Source organism: Bactrocera neohumeralis, chromosome 5, assembly GCF_024586455.1.
Source record: "Bactrocera neohumeralis isolate Rockhampton chromosome 5, APGP_CSIRO_Bneo_wtdbg2-racon-allhic-juicebox.fasta_v2, whole genome shotgun sequence".
NCBI lineage: Eukaryota > Metazoa > Arthropoda > Insecta > Diptera > Tephritidae > Bactrocera > Bactrocera neohumeralis.
In genome coordinates, this window is record NC_065922.1 from 70,758,055 (window position 1) to 70,772,343 (window position 14,289).

Genomic DNA, 14,289 nt, shown 5'->3' on the forward strand with positions numbered 1-14,289 from the left:
TTTTAAATTAATTTTATATATATATGAATTTTTTTTACTTTTAATTATTTTTTCCCGAAATTTATATATTTAATTATTATTAAATATAATTAAAAAAATTATTTTAAGTTTGTAATTTAATATATAAAAAAAATATTAATTTAAGTTTGTAATTTTCTTAAATTAAACTTACTTTTTATGTTCGTAATTTTAAATAATTTTTTACATATTTTGAAATTTGAAAAACTTTTAAATTCAAATTTTTTAAATTAAATAAAATTTGTACATAATTTGAAAAAATAAATAATTTAAAATTTTTAAAATTAAATTTTTAATTTTTTAAACGAATCAATTTTTTTTTCAATTGAAATTTTAATTTTTATGTTTAGTTTTTTCAATGTTTTATGTTTGTATGTACAATTAAATTATATATATTCCTGGCATAGAAAAAAATTATTTAAAACTTTAAATTTTTAAATTAAATTAATTTTTTTATTTTTTAAATTTTGATGTTTATTGTTTTTTTATATAATGCTTTTTATATTTAAAATTTATATTTTAAATTTATTTGTTTTTATTTAAAAATTTCATTTTCGAAATTTAAGTTTTTAATTATTTTATATTGAATTTAAAAAATAAATATTAAACTTTTTGAAATTTTGATGTAAATAATTGCAACTTTTGCTTTTATAAAAAAATTATTTAAAATAATAATTTTCGAAAATTGTCCTTACAGAATTTTTATATAAAACTTTTTTTGTTGTTGAAAACTTTATTAATATTCTTACTTCCTAAAAACTTTTTTTATTTCAAATTAAACCTTTAAATTAGTTATTTTTTTATTATGTTTTATTAAATTTCAATTTTAAAAATTTTTATATTTTTAATTATTCCATTTTGAAATTAAAAAATTTAATTAAAAAAATTGTGAGAAAGGAAAATAGGAATTTCAAAACTGTGAAAATAATAATTTTGAAATATTGTTGTAAATAATTACAACTTTTGTTTTTATAAAAACAATTAATTAAAAGAATAATTTTCAAAAATTTTCCTTTCAGAATTTTTATTTAAAACTTTGTTTTGTTGTTGAAAACTTTATTAATATTCTTACTTCCTAAAATTTTATTTTTTATTTCAAATTAAACTTAGTTATTTATATTATTATCTTTTATTAAATTTCAATTTTCAAATTTTTTATATTTTTAATTATTCTATTTTGAAATTAATTTTAAAAAAATTTAAGAAAATAAAAAAATTGGGATTTCAAAAATATGAAAATAAATGAAAATTAAAAATTTTAATCAAAAAAAATTTAAAAATTTAATTTAATTAATTAAAAATATTTTATTATTTTTGCCCTTTTCTTTAATTAAAAATTTAATTAAATTAATTCATACAAAAAATTTAACTTAATTTTTTGCACTTTTCTAAATTTTTAAAGTTTTAATTAAAGAAAAATAAATTAAATTTTTTAAATTAATTTAATTTGATTTTTAATTAAATCCTTAATTAAATTTTTTAAATTAATTTTTTTTTAAAAAAATTTCAAATTAAATTTTTTTAATTAATTTAATTTGGTTTTTAATTAAATCCTTAATTAAAGAAAAAGTTAAAAAAAATTCAAATTAAATTTTTTTAATTAATTTAATTTGGTTTATAGAATTTTTTCATTAAACATTTATGCCTTTAGTTCTTAAAAATTTTAAGTTACATTTTGTTTTAATTTTTCAATACTTTATTTAAAAAAAGTTTATAATTTTTTTAATTTATTTATTAGAAATTTATTTATTTTTGAAATTTAAAATTTTCGTTTTTCAAATTATTTTAATTAATTTCGAAATTTGAATTTTTTATTTCATATGTGTGTTGTTTTTGTATTCCACCTTTGCTTCAAGCAGTTCCCGCACTTATTTATTATGTACTTAAGTTTTAACATGCACATATGTATGTATACGCGTATGTATGCTGTGCGCTTAGCTCGTAAAATCTCTGCACAAATGTTTCCAACATGGTTGTTATTGTTGTTATAATTTTTATTTATGCCATTTTTTACGTTTGCCTGTTCCATTAATTACCTTTTGTGGCACGTACCCATTAAACATTTCGACTTCTCGCGAAAAATATACACACTTACACATACCTACAAGCATATATGCACATGCCATACATACATACATATGCATATATATGTATATGTAAATGCATAAGATATGCTCAAAAATATATTCGAAAACACACTTAAGCGCTTAATGCGTTTTTTCGGCAAAATGATCTTCCCACACTTGCATGTGCACATAGATACATATGTACATACATACACTCACACACACATTTACATGCTTTTATGCCGCCACTTTTGTATCATAAAGCGCCGTTTTTAATGCGCATCTTGCATGTGCTCGGCTTAATTGCAATTGATTTGTTGCAAATAATCAGTTGCACACACACATATACATATACACACACACTTGTATATATTTGCATTTACAGCTGTAATTAGTAGCTGATCTTTGCAAACATGATCCTCGAATATTTTTTGCGCAGCTTAAATGAAATACACGCTTAAGTACGCGCATAAATTATGCTTAAGTCAAAAAGCAACAACAATTTTAAGGTATTTTTAATATTTCACATTAACGTTAACGTAACATAACTTAAGATAATGTAAGGTTTTTGAATGGATTTGTGTTGATGCGGTGCTAATTATTGTGGACTTTAAGTACTTATGACTTGAAAGGAGAGATAAAAGTTGCTAAAATTGCAAAAAAAAAAAAAAGAAAATCTTCTCGACTCTTCCAAAAATATTTTAAAATTTTGTAACTCCAAATGTATCTCTCACGTCATGATTCATGAAAATTATAAGAATATCACATAAGCGGTAGAAAAGAAACACCTTATTACAAGAGCTCTTGAGGGAGCGATTGAAACCATAACTAGGATGGCGTCTTGATAGCCTTGGGATGACCATTTGATAGCCTGATGAAAGCCACACTAGGAATGTATTCTGTTTATGAAATTAGAGAGCTGGCCTAACCTACCTACTTAACTTCCCTCTCAACTAACAACAATCATCTCTAACGGGTTTTACAAACTCCACTTGGCTTGTCTAGTTTTAAATTTACTCCCAAGCACTACCCAAGTGCTACTTTTATACAATTTTTATTGCTTCAAAATAAGATTAATATGTCTCAAACTACCTTTTCAGTTATTTGTAAAAAAAATTTATGCATATACATATATTTGACTTTCAAAGAAGATTCTGGGGCAAGCGGCCTGTTTTGGTGTTTATGAGTATTCACTATATGAGAACACATTTTTTTAACTAAATTATATATCCAGACATTGTCTTCTTTTCATGCAGAATCATATACAAATTAGCTTAGGTGAGGTGAGATCGTAGTGTTGATTCAAAGTCGCTGGATCTCACTTGCACTTGAAGATATTCATGCTCCAAACGCCTAAATGTGAATCACCACATCCTTATAAATCGTTGAGGCTTTTGAGCTCACTGCAATTTTATTAAGCCGGTTGATACTATTCCCAGCCACTTCTCTGGGTTCTTTAAAGGCGTGTCTGGCGAGATATTTCAATCTCAATATGGCACAAGCAACTCGCAGTCGCACAAGTTCTGGCCTTGGCATAAATCAATTGAAATCATGTAAAAATGCTGATGGACACATTTGTAAGGCTGGCAGTTGTCAAATCAAACCTAGCAAAACTTTGAAATATAGAAGATTGCTTTTCGTCAAACCTAACCTAAAAACCTAGAAAGTTACAGAGAGGTAGTGGGAAATAGTAAAAATTTGGTCTGGCTGGTACAGAAAAAAGTCAGATTGAGCTAATCTAATTTAGAGGAGATGGAATGTTGAGAAATTACATTATATTTTTTTGTGAAAAAAATTTCAAAGTTAATAAAAGGTGTTTAAGCTCATGAAAATAGTTATTAAACCATAAATATTTTTCGTATTTATTTTGAAAGCGTCGGATTTTTTTAAATATTTTTTTAAATATTTTTTTTTAAATATTTTTTTTTTAATTTTTTTTTTAATCTTTTTTGAAAATTTCAAAATTTATGAAAAAAAATTTTGATTACATATGTATGTATGTATGTATATTAATGCAAAAAATCTTTTTCTTTCTTTACAGCTTTACATATTAATGGTGAGTGTTTTTTAAAACTTATTTCAATTATTTTGAAAAAAATATATTTTTTTAGCTAATTTTTCAAAATAATTTTTTAATTTTTTTTTAATTTTCCAAATTTTTTTTGTTAATTTTAAACAAATTTTAAAACTCGTTGGAAATATTTTTTTTTAGTTTCTTATAACCAATTCACTTTTTTCAAATTATTAATTTCTAATAAATTGCTTTAATTTTCAAATAAAGGCAATTACTTTTGAACAAACATACAAAAAAAATTTAATTTTTTTAAAATTTTTTTTTTAATTTTCAAAACAATTTTTTAATTTTTTTTTAATTTTCCAAATTTTTTTTGTTAATTTTAAACAAATTTTAAAACTCGTTGGAAATATTTTTTATAGTTTTTTAAAACCAATTCACTTTTTTCAAATTATTAATTTCATAAAATATTTAAAAAAAATTTAACTAATTTTGATTTAATAAATTTCCGTCTTTAATTCCTAACTATTTTTATGATTACAATATTTTTAATAAAAATTTGAAACAGATTCCAATTAGATATTTTTTTGACAATTCGGAAACTTTCTTGAATTCTTAAACCAAATTCACATTTGGCTTATTTCTATTTTGTGCTTTAAAAAGTCTGAAATATTTTTATTTTTAATTTAATAATTTTAAAAAACTCTGAAATTTTTTTATTAAACTTCTCAAAATTGTGAATAATGTATTTTCTAAAAATTCTATCCCGGAACTCTTCAACAAGTCACATTTTGCATAATTTTCTTGTTTTTGTAACTCCCGATGTTTGACAATTTTCTTAAATTAAAAAATTTTCTGAACCGTTTTTCTTTTTATTTACTAAAACTGTTAACAAAATACTTTACACAAATTTCAATTTGTAGAAAATTAAAAAAAAATTCAATTGCTCTTGGACAAACAAGCCCGATTCACATTGTGTTAAATTTTAATTTTTAATTTGTGGCAACTTTCATAATAATTTCAAAATATTCCAAATTTTTTTTTATACATACGCTGTAAATGTTAATAAAATATTTTTGAAAAAATAAAAATTTTCAACGTAATTTTTCTACATCCTTCAAATATTTTTTTTTTTGTAAAAAATAATTTTAGTTCCCTTTTTACTTGAAAAATGTCAGCCATTCTTCACGCTCTCGCCAAATTCCCATACATAAGCATAACATCGTGAAGCACAGCCGTCGTTTGCGCAACGGAATTTATGCCAATGCATGCCGTCGCTATTAGCAGCTGCTGCCAACATTTCCCCTTAGCCGGCTGTTGTTATTGTTGTTTTTTAATTAAACATGCCTATGTGCACGCGCAAAAACTAACAGCTACAGCTGCTGAGATTGCGGCAATACTGCCGTGGTGTTCTACAAGGGGGCTGTTAATGCGGTGCGAGCGGCTATGCAACCCTCTTTTTCGAAAGCAAAAAAGCATTGATGCATTGCAATTAGGCTGATTAATCTGTGTAAGTAGAGTAGGGTGCTGTAGAGAGTTATTATAAACAATGGAAGCTGTAATATGCTCCAGTAGATCTTTGAGAAGATTTCGAACTGATTAAATTTGTTTATATTATAGTGTGCTTTTCATTAAAATTTTTTGTAAAAAAAGTAGTTGATTGTATTTGCATTCAATACTTCCTTAGAATCATTTAATGATGTAGCGAATTTTTTATGATGCATATGCATTATAGCAATGAAAATTCGCGATAATTTCTCTAATACCCAAAATCTTAACGATATAATTTGAATACAATTTTTAACCATTAAAAAGTAATATTTATTAAAAATAAAATGCCAAGAGACGTTAAGCTTAATTGTGAAGGACTTGGTATATACATAGTGCAGAGGTATAGCGGTAACCCCGGTCGGTTCAACACCGGGCTGTTTCAAGCTTTTTTTTTTGCGTAGAATTCCTTTTTAAGTTTTTGCATTTTTTCACAACATTTTTTTATATAAAATTGCGACTTATATGTACATATATGAAAGTATTTTTTTATGACATTTTCACAATTGAAATATTTTTTATTTAGAAGAAAATAAAAATAATTAGCTTATAAGAATATTTCAAAAACTTTCTACTTGAAAATTAAGAAAATGCTAAAAAAATGAGTTATGGTGCTGAAATTTAGTACACTTGTGTGAGAATGTATCACTATACTGGTTATTGAGTTTTGGGAATAACAAAAAACCTGAAATATTTTTGTGATGAATTGAAAATAAAATATTAAAAACTTGTTTATTTTTTTTTCAGATTTATTTTTATTGTTTTTTTAATTTTTCTGAAAATTTTCTTTCAGAAATTTTTTTTTCGAAAATTTTGAGTTATGACACTGAAGTTTTGCATATATTTTGAAACCTATATTTAGGCTTATTGAGTACAAAAACTTTTTTTCAAATTATCACGCTTGGAATATTTTGTATTGTGCTTTTCACGAACTTTCTACTGAAAAATGTGGAAAATATGAAATATTTTGAGTTATGGCGCTGAAATTTGGTACACTTGGTCACAAGTAATACGCTGATATATTTTTCACACAAGCTTGCAGTAATTTCGTAATATATTTTCAAACAATATTGGCGCTTATTTTTGACAAAAGTTTTTCTGAAATTCTCAAACTTCACATTTTTTTTAAATTTCTTTTTTAGATACTGAAAATAATATTTCAATAACTTTTCATTTTGATGAAGAATATACTGAGGTTTTTGAAACAACTTGCTGAAATATGGTACTTTTGAGACTATATATTGTCACCTAAAATGCAAAAAAACGTAACATCACTTTTATAAGTTTTCAGGCGAAGAAGAAATGATAAAATAGAGACCACTACAATTGAATCAAAATTTTGAATTTTGGTTTTAAAATGGTTATGTAATAGAAACCATTCATATTGAAACGAAATTTTGAGTTTTGATTATAAAGTGCTTATATAGTGGTTATATATTGGTTATATCTGATATCGAAAGCTTAGAATTGATAGAATAGAATAATTGAAACCACTCATTTTGAAACAAAATTTTGACTTTTGGTTATAAAATCCTTATATATTGATTATATATTGGTTATATCTGATATCGAAAGCTTAAAATAGAAAGAATAGAATAATAGAAAACTCATTTTGAAACAAAATTTTGACTTTTGGTTATAAAATCCTTATATATTGGTTATATATGGGTTATATATTGGTTATATCTGATATCGAAAGCTTAGAATTTTATGCATTATGCATATACATATGTATGTATATAAAGGTAAAGTGAATCGTAAGCAATAAAAAATTCATTTTTGATTTTTTGATGATCCATTGTTTTGCATTTTAGGTGACGATATAGTATATCAATTTAATTATAGTAATTTTTTCACAGAATTATATATATTTTTGCTGCATTCTAAACTATATTTCAAGAGAACTTTTACTAAGACTCGCAAAATATATTGAACATTTCTGAGTGATGCTGCTGAAATTTGGAATCACTATCAGCTAACCTATTATATTACTTGCAGTTAAACTATCGGTTATCTATTAAATGAAAGTTAAACTGAAATTCTCTCTCGTTAAAGAATATATTGAACATTTCTGCGTGATGCTGCTTAAATTTGGCAAAGGTATCAGCTAACCTATTATATTATTTGCAGTTACACTATCGGTTATCTATTAAATGAAAATTATACTCCTCTCAGTGAAGAATATGTTAAAACTTTTAGAGTTATGGTGCTGAAATTTTGCAGACCTAATTTCGCTCAAATTTTCGAACATATTTTATTTTTTACTATTTATAATTATATTTATTTTTTCGCCGCAATCAATTTGATTTTTAAATGGTATTTCATCTGAAATTTACTAGCTTTGAACTTTATAATGAAACATTTTGAGTTTTTGCGCTGAAATTTGTCCTGCTTCTAGGTTTAGGATTAAGCTTTATATTATATACATTATTATTTTTTTAATTTTTTACTGTCTATTAGACTTAAAAAATTTTCAGCTGCAATTTGAACAGTTGACAAGAAAACTTCTGTGTGGCTATGAAATAAATATGCTAAATTTTTATTTACAATGCTGTAACTTACTAAATGTTATAACGGATTTTTTACTTGTTTCAGTTAATAATTTTTCTGAAGTATACATAATTTTATAAAATTTTTTCCATAACTAAAATTTGTATTTATTGCTGCCACAAGATTGAAAAAAAGTTTCTCTTTCGAGAAAAAAAGAAATAATTTTGCTATTCTGAATTTTTATGAAAAAATAATTTTGCTAATAGTTAGACAAAAGGTGCTGAAGTTTTTTTTGAAAAAAATTATCTTCTAAATGATCTCAATTCGCTTTAAAATGTGGTCTAAAAATTTATTGATATTTTTGCTGATGTGCTCTTAGATTATCAAAATACCTCAGCAATACTTTTGACATGAGAATAACAACTCTTTTCCTACCATAAACCTGTCTAAATGCCTGCTTTTATGCACTGTAAATACTTTAAACGCTCATTAAGACGATAAACAGCAGCTAAAAGCATACAAATTTCTCAGCACACATTTAAAAATTTCCAAAAACATGAACTTCGCCTTTTATTTTGTGCTAAAAACCCCAATTTGTTATAATATTTTTTTGTTTTTTGAATTTCGACATGAAATGATCATCTAATGTGCTAACTAACATTTTCTGTTAATAAACATTACTGCTTTTTGAAACTACGGCATCTTTTGTGACTAAAATGTGAAAATGTGAATGCGTGACTAAATTTCAATATCTTAGCCTGTTAACTACCAAAAATCTGCTAAAAAACTTTTGTTAAAAGTTATATTTCTGCTGCCTACAAAAGTTCTCTAAATAATCACTGTTAATACTTTAAACATTCATAAAGCTGCTAAACTCCAGCTAAATGCATACAATTTTCTCATGAATAATTTAAAAATAACCAAAAAAATTATTTTCGCTTTTTATTTTGTGCCTAAAATCTCAAATTTGCTATAATTTAGCATTAAATGTTCAACCAATTTATTAGGTAACCTTAGACAGTTTTACTTTTAATGTAAAAGAAGCTAATTTTCAAAGCTACAAAATCGCTATTAATTTTTACGCCATTTGCTCGAAATTTAATATAAATAAAATTCAAACTTTTAGCTTACTAACTGCCAAAAACCAGCTAAAGCGCTTGTTTAAAAGTTATATTTCTGCGGCCTACAAAAGTTCTTTAAATATCACTGTTAACATTTCAAATGCTCATTAATGCCGCTAAACTGCTGCTAAAAGCATAAAATTTCCAGAGCAACTATTAAAAAATTATCTATTAAGAAGCATCTCGCTTTTCATTATATGCTTAAAGTCCCAGAATTTGCTATAATTTAGCATTAAATGTTCAACCAATTTGTTAACTAACCATTAACAGTTTTACTTTTGATGTAAAGGTAGCTAGTTTTCAAAGCTGCAAAATAGCTATTAATTTTTACGCCATTTGCTCGACATTTAACATAAATAAATTTCAAATCTTTAGTTTGCTAACTGCCAAAAATCAGCTAAATTTCTCGTTTAAAAGTTATATTTATGCTGCCTACAAAAGTGCGCTGCCGACGCTGTTTACTCAAAGCGCCTGCTGCTGCTAACAGTTTAACGCAATGTTGCTTAACAGTTTTAAGGCTTTTGGCTGCTAATGTTTTATTAAACGCTGTTAATGTTATAATAAATGCTGCTTTTGTTAAATAGTTGCAAATTTTCGGAGTTACTTTTGCATTTGTTTTTTTTTTCTAAAATTTTATGATTTTTTTATAATTTCATTATATTTTTATTAATAAATTGTAGTTAAATTTTTTGCTACATACCTACAAAATTAAGAAAAATTTTATAAGCATGTTGTGTAAAAAAATTTATATAAAAATTTTGCTTACACTGTGCTGCTGTTGCGGTTGTTTCGCAAATGCGCGCTACTCGGCGGCAATGCTTGCAGCCGCGTATGCTGCTGGCTGCTTTATTCTCCTTTTCCAAATTTTTCAGAAACTCCGTGGCAATTTTGTTGAAATAATTAATTTTGTGTGATCTTTTCCATAAATCACTGAAATATTTTTGTTTTTAAATTTTTGCACAAGAAAAGTTTCTACTCTCCGCGCACATCACTCGCTCGCACACACTCGTACCACTTGCTGTTTAATTGCTGGGCCTGCTCGTCTCACTCGCCGGCTGCTACCGAGTGTTATTTGTGAATCTCTTATTTGTTCATATTTTCTTTTGTTATTTTTGTAAATATTAGTTCGCAATTTTTTTCGCCAATTTGTAATATTCGTTACTCGTCGTGTTGTTTTTGTTAATATTCTTGCGTATTTTGTTTTATATTTTTTATGATTTTTCGCTTTCGTTATTTATTGAACTTCGTTTTGTGCGTTGTAATGCTTCTTTGTTGTTGTAGTTGTTTTATATTTGTTATACTTGCTTGTTGCTTTGTGAACTTCATTATGAACTCAAAATCTTTTCTAATTAAACTCAATTGAACTCAAAAACAACCATGTAGAATGAAACGTAACTAAAGTGTCTAACGAATTTTGTTGTGTGGCGAATTCTGCTGCCGCCTGCCCGGCGCGCTAGGCGTAAATAAACTTTGAGTTTTTTAATTTATTTATTTTGCGCTTTTTTCGCAGCGCGCTAAGCGTTTTTCGACGCGCTGATTGGCTTTTGGTTGCCGCTGCTGTGTCGCGCCGCGCCGCGCTCGCTGTGTCGGCCGTTGGCTTGTCGCAGAAATTCGAATTTTGAATTTTGTCTCGTTGAACGCGCGCAGCACTTTTACACGCACGCTTTTACTTGAAAGCTTGCTGCGTCAGTTTCTTACGCGCGCGTCGCGTTTTTGTAAATTTGTTGTTATTTTTCGCTTACAAAACTTAAAATTCAACTCAAAAATTTTTATTGCAATTGTTTTAAAATTTTTTTTTGCACTTAATTGAAATGATAAACTCAAAAATTTTAACGTTTGCCGAAATTTTTGTTTTCTTGCTTGTCCTTTTGTCAAATTTTTGCCAAATTTTTACTTGTCAATTTTTTTCAAGATCTTTTATGCCGAAAAGTTTTTGTGTTTTTGTTTTTGTTTGCCAAAAAATTTTTATTTGCCGAAATATTTTTTGGTTTATAATTGAATTGAAAATCAAAAATGAAAAAACTGAGGAGAGGCGCTAAAAGCTAAAAAACTGCGCTCAGCTCGCTCGATCGCCCGTATGCCAAGCTGCTCGCGAGTCCTTCTTTCCGGTCCGGCGTTCCAAATACAAATGAAACTGGCCACAGCCGGCGCAATTGGCCAAGCCGTCGACGGCGCATAAGCAAACCAACCAAAACAACAAAAACAACGCGCACGCACGCATACAAGCGCCAAAATGGCACGAAAGCAGCAGCAAAGGCGAATGGGCAAGCAAAAAGACGCTGCCAATTGCGTACAAAAACAAAAAAATTAGAATCGAAAATAATCGTCGTTGCGTCAGTCGAATAGTCGGTCGGCCAGTTGGTGCTTCGGCTAGCTGCGGCTTCAGCGCCTGGCTGGTTGGTTGGTTGGTTGGTCGGTCGTCACATTCATTCAGTGCCAATTGGTTTGCTCGGCGCGCACTCGTGCGCTCGGTGGTTGTCGTGCGGCGCGTTCATCGGCATTCGTTGGCGACGCTGTCAAACAACCACTGTTTGCCGGGCGCAAAGCCACTACAGTGGGGGAAAAGCATGACTTGTGTATGTTTGGTGTGCGGCAGCAAGCATTCGCAGCCACTCTCAGCGCGTTTAGTTGTTGGTCAGCTGCTGGCTGCAGTTCTGCACCACCTCCCCAAGCGCCTATACGCTTTGGTTATAAAGACACAAAGCGCGCTTCGTTTACTCTTTTTTTTTTTGGTTATCTGCTCTATCAGTTGCGCCGCTCTTTGACTCATCATGCGTTGTACTAGTGTTTGTGCGCCTACTACCACATTCTCCTCACTAACGTAACGTTTATTAGTGTTTATGTGATCCTCATTTGCCGCATGTTTCCCCAACTACTTGCTTTCGTCGCTTCTTCGCACTCAATCTTACCATTCGTTTCCCATTTGTCTTCATTCTGCACTATCTCTTGCGCGCTCTTTATATTTTTTCACTCATTTCTTCTGCTTTTTCGCTGTTTTTATAACCAACATGCTTCTTTATTCCTTCTGTTAAGTTCTAATAAGTCTTCAGCATCATTCATTTCCCAAATCCACTCATTTTGCTGCTCGCGCTCAACTAAATTCAACAGCGCACGACTTTTGTCAACATTTTTTGCAATTTTTTCTCATATCTTCTAACTACAACAACAGAACAAGCATTCTTTAATTCTAATTCGAGTTTGTTTTTCAACAGCAAGCACACTTTGCGTCTAATAACAGCTTAACAGCCACTCAAAATTAGCACATCTGCTTAACAGCAATTTTACATTAGCTTAACAGCCCCCTGAAGCATACTAACAGCTTGCAAAATAATTGTTACACACACATTCAACCAATTTTCAGTCTATTCCCACACACATATACTAAAGTAAGCGTCCTTGCTCTTCACCACAACACCAATTTGCCAATTAGTGTCGCGCAACATTTCTTATTGACGCTGCCGCAGCCGCTGTCCGCGCTGAGACCAGTAGCCAATCGAGGCACTACAATTCCAATTTGCGTATGCATGTATGTATATGTATGTGTGTTCTGTGTGGTGGTAGATACTTGCTTGTTAACTCACCACACTCAGCGCAACAGCGTTTACTGCGTGGATGTATCACTGTTAACGCTGTTTAGGCGCACTGTTATTAACAGCAAATGCCAAAAAGACTTGTAAACGAAAATTATAAAGTTTGTAACTGATAAAAATTAATTTTCGTCTATTCCATTGAGTTAATCGCAAAAGCAATACCTTAATTGAATCTGCATCGTTTGCAGCATAACAGTAATCAAACTTATAACAGTTAATAGCGCTCAATGTTAATATGAATTAGACACTCATTGGAAATTAAAGGAGATTTGAATTAACAGGGTTATTATTGTAATGAATTCGCATAAAAGAAAAATTAACAGTACAGTACCAAAATTATGTTAATTGAACAAATAGCAGTCGTTAGCAGAAGGCACTGTTAAATGGTTAAATAATATTAGGTTTTTAATGTGATTTTGAATAAGTTGATTGAATTATCAGTTGAAGAAAATTAAATAATATTCCGAAAAAATTAAAAATAATAGGGGAACTAATTAATTAATATTTTATTATATATGTGATTTTGGAATGAATACGCATAAAAAATGTTTGTAGTCTAAATAAAAAATAATAATAATAATAAAATATAAAAAAATTAATTTCATATCAATTATCCAAAAAAAATTAAATTGCTTAAAATTAATGTACGCAAATGAAAAAAAAAACAACGCACACAAAATTCTAAATGACACATAAATAAAAATTGACTGACATTATTGGGAAAAAAAAAAAATCACAGCGGGAAAATTTAAAATGAGAATTTCCGGGTACTTATCTGACAGAATGTATGTATGTATATTAATAAAAAAATTATAGAAAGTTAATCCAGAAAACTTAAAAATAATAAAAGGAACAAAAAAAAATACTAATTAAAAAAAAAAAAATTTAATAAAAAAAAATAAAATTATTAAAAAAATAAAGCAAATTAAAAAAATGAATTAGAAAAATTATAATTACAAAACAATAAAGAAAATGAATATAAAGTACAAATTATTTGGCAATAATATATGAAAATGAAAACAAATTAATTTATATGAAATAAAAATGTCTTTTTAATTAATAATTAAACATTATAATAAAAAGTAAGCAAATATAAAGCAAATAATTTAAATGCAAAGAAAAGTATATTATTGATCATAAAAAACAAAATCAGAAGAATACATAAATAAATATAATAATTAAAAATAAAAAAATATATAAAAAATAAAATAATAAATATTAAAAACTAAATATACTTTAATTTTAAATTTAAGAGAGTAATTCATAATATCAATTAAGGAAAAAATAACTTATTAGTAATAAAAATTAATGCACAAAACTTTTTAAAAATATAATTGGCTAATAAAATAGTTTAATCTAAACTTTTAATTTTAATTAATTGTATGTTATTGGAAATCATTAAACAATATTATTTAAAACTAAAGAAAGAAAGAAAAAAAACA

The 14,289-nt window shown here is 27.2% G+C and overlaps 1 protein-coding gene across 2 annotated transcripts in view; it reads right to left on the minus strand.

The window, feature by feature from the left end:
• The window catches only part of LOC126758433 (DNA N6-methyl adenine demethylase), a 59,086-nt gene extending 48,331 nt beyond the window's left edge, over window positions 1–10,755 (minus strand). Inside the window, exon 1 of one of the 2 annotated variants that reach the window (XM_050472695.1) lies at window positions 10,024–10,755. The gene's annotated coding sequence lies outside the window, so the exon portion shown is untranslated. The remainder of the gene's footprint in view (window positions 1–10,023) is intronic. The other variant, XM_050472694.1, reaches the window with a different exon arrangement.
• Window positions 10,756–14,289: the final 3,534 nt, after the last annotated feature.